The sequence below is a fragment of the Myotis daubentonii genome, chromosome 9, assembly GCF_963259705.1.
Source record: "Myotis daubentonii chromosome 9, mMyoDau2.1, whole genome shotgun sequence".
NCBI lineage: Eukaryota > Metazoa > Chordata > Mammalia > Chiroptera > Vespertilionidae > Myotis > Myotis daubentonii.
Window position 1 is genome coordinate 32,661,866 of NC_081848.1, and position 6,810 is coordinate 32,668,675.

Below are 6,810 nucleotides of genomic sequence, written 5' to 3' on the forward strand. Positions count from 1 at the left end.
ACAGAAGTCTACAAAGATTTACACTTGAATGTTTATAGCAGCTTTATTTGAAATAGTCAAATATCCATAAAGAGGAGATGGACCCATGTAATGAAATACTTGCAGCAAGAGAAAGGAATCAACTATTGATAAATGTAACATCATGGGTAAATCTCAAAATAAATATGCTGAATGAAAGAAGCCAGACAGGAAAGAGTACTCACTATATAACCCCACTTATGTGAGATTCTAGAAAACCCACATTAATTAAAAATTCAAAGCAAAAGAGGGGTTGCTTAGGGATGGAAAGAGGTGGAAGGGAAAGATTACAAAGGCACCCAAGGAAACTTTTTAGAGTGAAGGATATATTCATTATCTTTATCGAGCTGGTATTTTCATAGGAAGTTATATAGCCCAATACTAACCAAACTGTGTACTTTAAGTGTGTGTACTTTATTATAAGTCTATTACACTTCAATAAGGCTGTAAAAAAACAAAAATGATGTATCTCGGAGGGGAGGGGGAATCTTACTCTAATAGTACCATTGTATTAATACTTATTAAACTGTTTCCACTGTGTATATTTAGATTGCTTCCAATATTTTACTATTATAAAAAACATCACAATGAACATTTATATTCTATATAATAAAAGCCTAAGCGACCATTATGGCAGAACGACCAGAATGACCGGTCGCTATGATGCACACTGACCACCAGGGGGACAGACACTCAACTCAGGAGCTGCTCCCTGGTGGTCAGTGTGCTCCCACAGGGGGAGCACCGCTCAACCAGAAGCTGGGTTCACAGCTGGTGAGCACAGTGGCGGTGGCAGAAGCTTCTCCCACCTCAGCAGCAGCACTAAGGAACAGCGGGCTGAGCGGTAAGGAGCAGCAAGCAGGCGAGCAGTAAGGAGTGAGGGGTCCTGGGCTGCGAGAGGGTGCAGGCTGGGCTGAGGGACACCCCCCTTCCAGTGTACGAATTTTGTGCACCGAGTCTCTAGTCTACACTAATAAAAGACAAAGATGCTAATTGAGCATACCTTAGCTACACCCAAGCCACACCCGCCAGCCAATCAGAGCGACTATATGCAAATTAACCCAAACAAGATGGCCACCGGCAGCCACAGAGCTGGAGCAAGCTGGAGGCTTGTTTGCCCCGGTGATGGAGGAAGCCAAGCTTCCCGCCTGCCCTGGCTGGCTGTGGCCTCTGCAAAAGGCAACAAAGTTTCAATTATAGAAGCTAAGTAAATCCCAGATACCTGCTTCCAGCCAGCCTCCACTGGGAGTTTGTGTGGCTGGGGGCTGTGGCCGGCCTGCAAACAACCATCAGCCCCTCACCCAGGATGGCCACACCCTCATGGGGTGAGGATACCCACTGGGGGGCTTGGCCAGCCTGCAAACAACCATCAGCCCCTCACCCAAGCTGGCCAGGCACCCCAGTGGGGTCCCCCACCCTGAAGGGGCTGTGGCCAGTCTGAAAACGTCCCTCAGCCCCTCACCCAGGCTGGCCAGTCATCCCAGCGGGACCCCCACCCTGATCTGGTACACCCTTCAGGGAAAACCAGCCGGCCCCCACCCATGCACCAGTCCCTTCCGCCAGCTGGCCCCAATCGGCTCCTATTGGGACTAGGCAAGATGGCTCCAATCGCTGGAATGCCAAGGGACCTCACTCATGCATGAATTCGTGCACTAGGCCTCTAATATTTGACATAAAGCTATTAAATATTATTTGCTTTCTCTTTAGAATGTATTAATGCTGAAATCAATTTTCATTTGGCAAGAATGGCACAGAAAAATCTTTTTGGTTCACTCCTCATTAGTGTGTTTTTATGAGAGAGCTATATGTTTAGCAAGTTCTCTAGGTACCTTTTTTTAATGATTATAATCACTGGTTTCCAAGCCCTTATCACTTGAGGCACTGATAAAAAAAATAGTAGCAAGAGGCATATGGGTAACAATTAGAGTTGTAAAACCAAGAGTCTCAGGCGGGCCCAGCTGGCATGGCTCAGTGGTTGAGCATTGATCTATGAACCAGGGGTTCACGGCTCAATTCTCTGTCAGGGCACATGACCAGATTGTGGGCTCGATCTCCAGTGTGGGGTGTGCAGGAGGCAGCCGATCAATGATTCTCTCTCATCATTGATGTTTCTATCTTTCTTTACTTCTCCCTTCCTCTCTAAAATCAATAAAAGTATAGTTTTTAGAAAAAAGAGTCTCAGGCAGGAGACCAATAATGATGGAATTTTAAGTTTCTTTAGGCATTTGCCCCCCCCCCCCCCCCCAGGGATCCAGGGGCCTCATGAACTATCCATGTTGATCTGTATATACAACCACCCATTCTGTTCAGTGATTAGCTACTGTGATCATTCATTCACTTCTAGGAACTTTCTCTCCTTCCAATGGCATTTTCACTACTGGGAGAGTATAAAAATGCCACAGGGGACTTTTTCTTCAATGCTCACTATTCATTTATACATTCATTTAAAGGATTGCTGAGACTGATCTATATGCCAAACATGGGATTTGTACCAAAGATAAAGCTATGAATAATTCTGGTCCCTGGCTTCAAAATGTTACAGTATTGTTTGAGAAATAAGTAAGTAAATACTAAATTAGAATAGAGTGTGATTAGCACAAGAGGCATTAGTCATTGGGGAATATATGAGAGATACATGTATCCCAACCTAAAGTGTTAGGATAGACTTTCTAGAAGAAGTGGCACCACAGTTAGTAATTAGTAAAGGAAGGGGCAGGTGAAGAAACCAAAAGAGAAAGGGTTAGAGAATGTTTTAGGCAGAGTAAATGGCATGTATAAGATATTAGAGGGAGAGAGGATATAGAAATACTTTGTGGGTATGTGTGTGACGATAGTTTTGTTGTTGTTTTAATGTGTGCTTTGGTGTGAAGGACTCATAAAAAGTATTGGGTAAACACTGCTAAAATATTATTTAAAGTATTCATTCTTTGATTACAAAAGTTATACATGCTCATTATAGAACAATAATTATTATTAATTATGACTTTAACATTTATTAAAGGAAATTGAAAAATACAAAAACATAAGGAAGAAAACAAGCATAATTTATAATATTCAGAGGCAGCATATTAAAGATTAGTATCATCTGCATACCTCATTGTATTTAAGCCCTTATATATTTATTTAATCAATGCCACACTGATAAATATTGGGTCATTTTCAGCTGTTTTCTTTTATAAAATTATTACAATAATAACACTTGCATATATAACTTAGCGTAAAAGACTTAATATGTCATAAATTTGTAAAGATATAATTTTTAGTGTAAAAGGCAAAAGTCATAATTTTAAAGGATTGCATGAAATAACATATAGTCAACATATTGCCTCCTATTCATAGACATTTAGTTTCCAAGTTTTATTTTTATAAATAATTTTAAAATATTCTTAAACCCTTAGATGTCTTTGGGGCTGTCAATTTTATGCTTCCAGTCCATGAGTCATTTCCAGTTGGCAAATATGCTAGTCTGATAACATCACTCAATGTCCTTTAACATTATATCCAATCATATGAAGGGAAGACAAGGATTCTGATAATCTTACTTGAGAACTGACAAGGTTACAATTTCCATATTTTTATGTATATTATCTCACTTAATTCTCACTTCACCTGTGTTAGAGATGTGTTAACTCATTCTACAGACAAAGAAACTAAGACTCAGAGTAGCTAAATGACTGTCCCAAGGTTACAGCCTGAGTTAGAAGTGAAACTTTAACCAGCGTCTATCAAATATCAAAGCTAATATTTTTCAATCTCTGACATGTCTTCTCACAAAAATCAATTAGAATTATAGTACCCCTTTTGTAACTTAGAGATAAGATAGTATATCTTTTTTTTAAAATAAACAATAGTAGCTAACAATTATTGACCATTACTATGTCTCAAGTTATGTTCTGAGAGCATTTTAGGCATTAACTCATTGAACCCTCCAAACCTAATGAGAGGGTCTATTATTATACCCAACAGAAAGAAGAGGAAACTGAGGCACAGAGATGTTAACTAAGTTACCCCTGAACCACTTAGCTCATGGGCACAGAATGCAGGATTCAAGCCAGCAGTCTGCTCTGGAGCAGCTTCTAAACCACTCCATGCAGCACATCTCAGAGACAATTGCCAGAAGCTAAATGGTAGGAGTTGTCTTACTATAAGTAGCAACATTACATCACATTAAAAGGCATTGTAAGGATCAAGAACACAGGTTCTGGAAGCAAATTACCTCTGTTTAAATTCAGGTATTGCCACAGGCTAGCAAGATAGTTCATCTCTTTCTTTGTTAGTTCTTCATCAATAAAACAGACCTAATAACAGTCACCATCTTATAGGGCTGTGGTGAGAATAAACACTTGTATAGTAATTAAAATAGTGTTTGGCATATACATAGCTCACTTTAAGCTCCTGTTAAATAGTTTGTAGTGTATGAGTCCTCTTCTGATTCCTCCCTCACCAACCACACTCTAGGAAACCCTGATCTCAGCGGTAACCCGAGGTGACCAGACACACCCACAGCGTCTGGCTGGCTTTTTCAAAGTCCCTGCTCACGAGTGATGCCCCAGCCAAGATCTAGGCTCTACAGCCTCATAGTATCCTCTGTTTCTGTGAGAACTGCTTTAAAGGGAAGAGTCAGCCTTGCCAACTTTCCAAATTTAGCCATAACTGGGTCACCTAAAAAAGTAGTGCACTGTTCCCTCAAGTAATCTTTTGCTTATGTTAAATTTATGTGAAGCTCTCCTCACCATATCTTAGCACGTTCTGAATTTCATGAGTCACTGCTTTGGCAGATACGTGTGTGAAGAGCACCCTTTCAGAACTGTTACCAGAGGTGGTGCAGCTTGCTGCTGCCCTTGGTCAAGTCTGTTTCTCTTGGGACTGATACCAAAGGTGAAAACAAACAGAGAGCAGGATCTGGCCTGGGTATTTTTAGTGTTGTCTTTCCTAACGTAAAAGCAGGAAGGTCCTTTGCTTTGAATCTGTGGGTCCACACCCTAATATTGCTCACCAACTGTTGCCAGGCTCTGAGCTAGGTGTTCAGGGGATGGAGAGGACTCTGGTCCTGTTGCCCTGCCTTTGAAGATAACACCGTCTCATGTTGATCAAAGTGTGTGGAGAAATGCTTCTGACTAACTCTCTTCAGTTTGGGTCAGAGGTTGATTTTCTAAAGCCTAAGTTGGACATACTTACGTGAGCCATTGTCAGACACCAGGCTCTCTCCTTGTCTATAGACTAAAGGAAAGGTGTTCCTTCACCTTAGCTCCTAGAGTCACGTGACAAGTCTGCTGAAGGGCTACGGTCTTCCCAGTGGACAGGGGATCTGTGGGTTACTGTGAGACGTAGGCCGCTGCCACTTTGAGAGTGTTTCCCGGAGGCCAAGCACCATGCCAGACATTTGGTTATCTTACTTTAACCTCGAGTGAACCCTGTGTAGTGATGGTCTCTTAGGGCAGTTGTGGGAACTGATGATTACTAATAATCTTAAGTGAGAATAACTAATTAAGATCAGAGGTAGGAAGAGACAGAATCCAGAATCTGAACTTCTGTCTGTCTGGCTCTAGATTGCATGTACTTCCCATGGGAGGAGTTATTGATTTAGAGGGATCATTTTAGAGAAAACATATATCAAATTTAGAATGTCAGTTAGATCCTCCCCAGAGTCTTTCTGTAATAGATTCAGTAACCATATGGAGGGATTTTAAAAGTCTACCAGCATCACTTTCTTGAAGAAATGGCATTTATTCATTCACCAAATGATCTTGCTCATACCTTTTCATATGAGTGCGTCACCATAGCCTGTTCTGGTGCAGGTTATGCTTCAAGAAGTTGAGTTTTATTTGCTTCTAGTAACTGGACAGGGTGGAAGAAAGACAGGAACTTTGGAGCCTCATAGAACTGAGTTCTCTCTGTAAACTGCCACTGGCTCTCAAATGGAGAGAATAATAACTTGTTTGTAGGCTTGGCATAAAACATAGAATAGCTTTTGTTAATCACCTGAATTACAGTTGTAGCTCAGTATATTTTAGTCCTTCCCCATCATTGTGACATGGCTGAGTGAAAGGAGCGCATCTGAAGATATTTACTAAATACACATGGTTGTATATTACTTGAGATGATTAAAGAACCCTAAAGGATTAAAAGTCTGAGTGTTCAGTCCTTGATGCTCTCATGTCCAGGATATGGATAAATAATTAAAAAGCAGAAATAATTTAGAGAGAAATTCTTAAAAATATGACACTTTTAGTGAATAAAATGCTTATAATTGTGGTTAGTCCAAAGGATGAGATAGATATTTATGTGCTAACCTACAATCATGTTCACCATATTTGTTGAAGAACAAACCAAAACAGATGCTAAAGAATAACTTTGAACTCATTTATGTGAAAACAAAGAAGGATATATGCTAAATAGTTAACAGCTATTGTCACTTGGAAGTAGGAATAAAAAGCAATTTCACCTTTGCTTTAAAAGTATTTTTTAAAATTATTAAGAAAAGACTTGTGTTGGCTATGGGTTGAGTATGAACCAAAGTGAAAATAAAGGCAAAGATGAAATTCAGTGTCCTCTGAGATACCTTTCCACATCATCTGATGCTGACTTTGTCATTTCCTATCACATTATCCCATTTTCAGTCCATTATTTCATAGCAATACGTCTTATTTTCTGTGTGTTTTTTAAGTATCTTGTTAAGATTAAAGACCTTGCTTATCTTGTTCCAAGCTGTATCTCCAGCACTTAGAACATTTCCTGAATGATAGTAGCCTCACATAAATGAGTTGAATGAAATAAATGCCAGTTGGACAG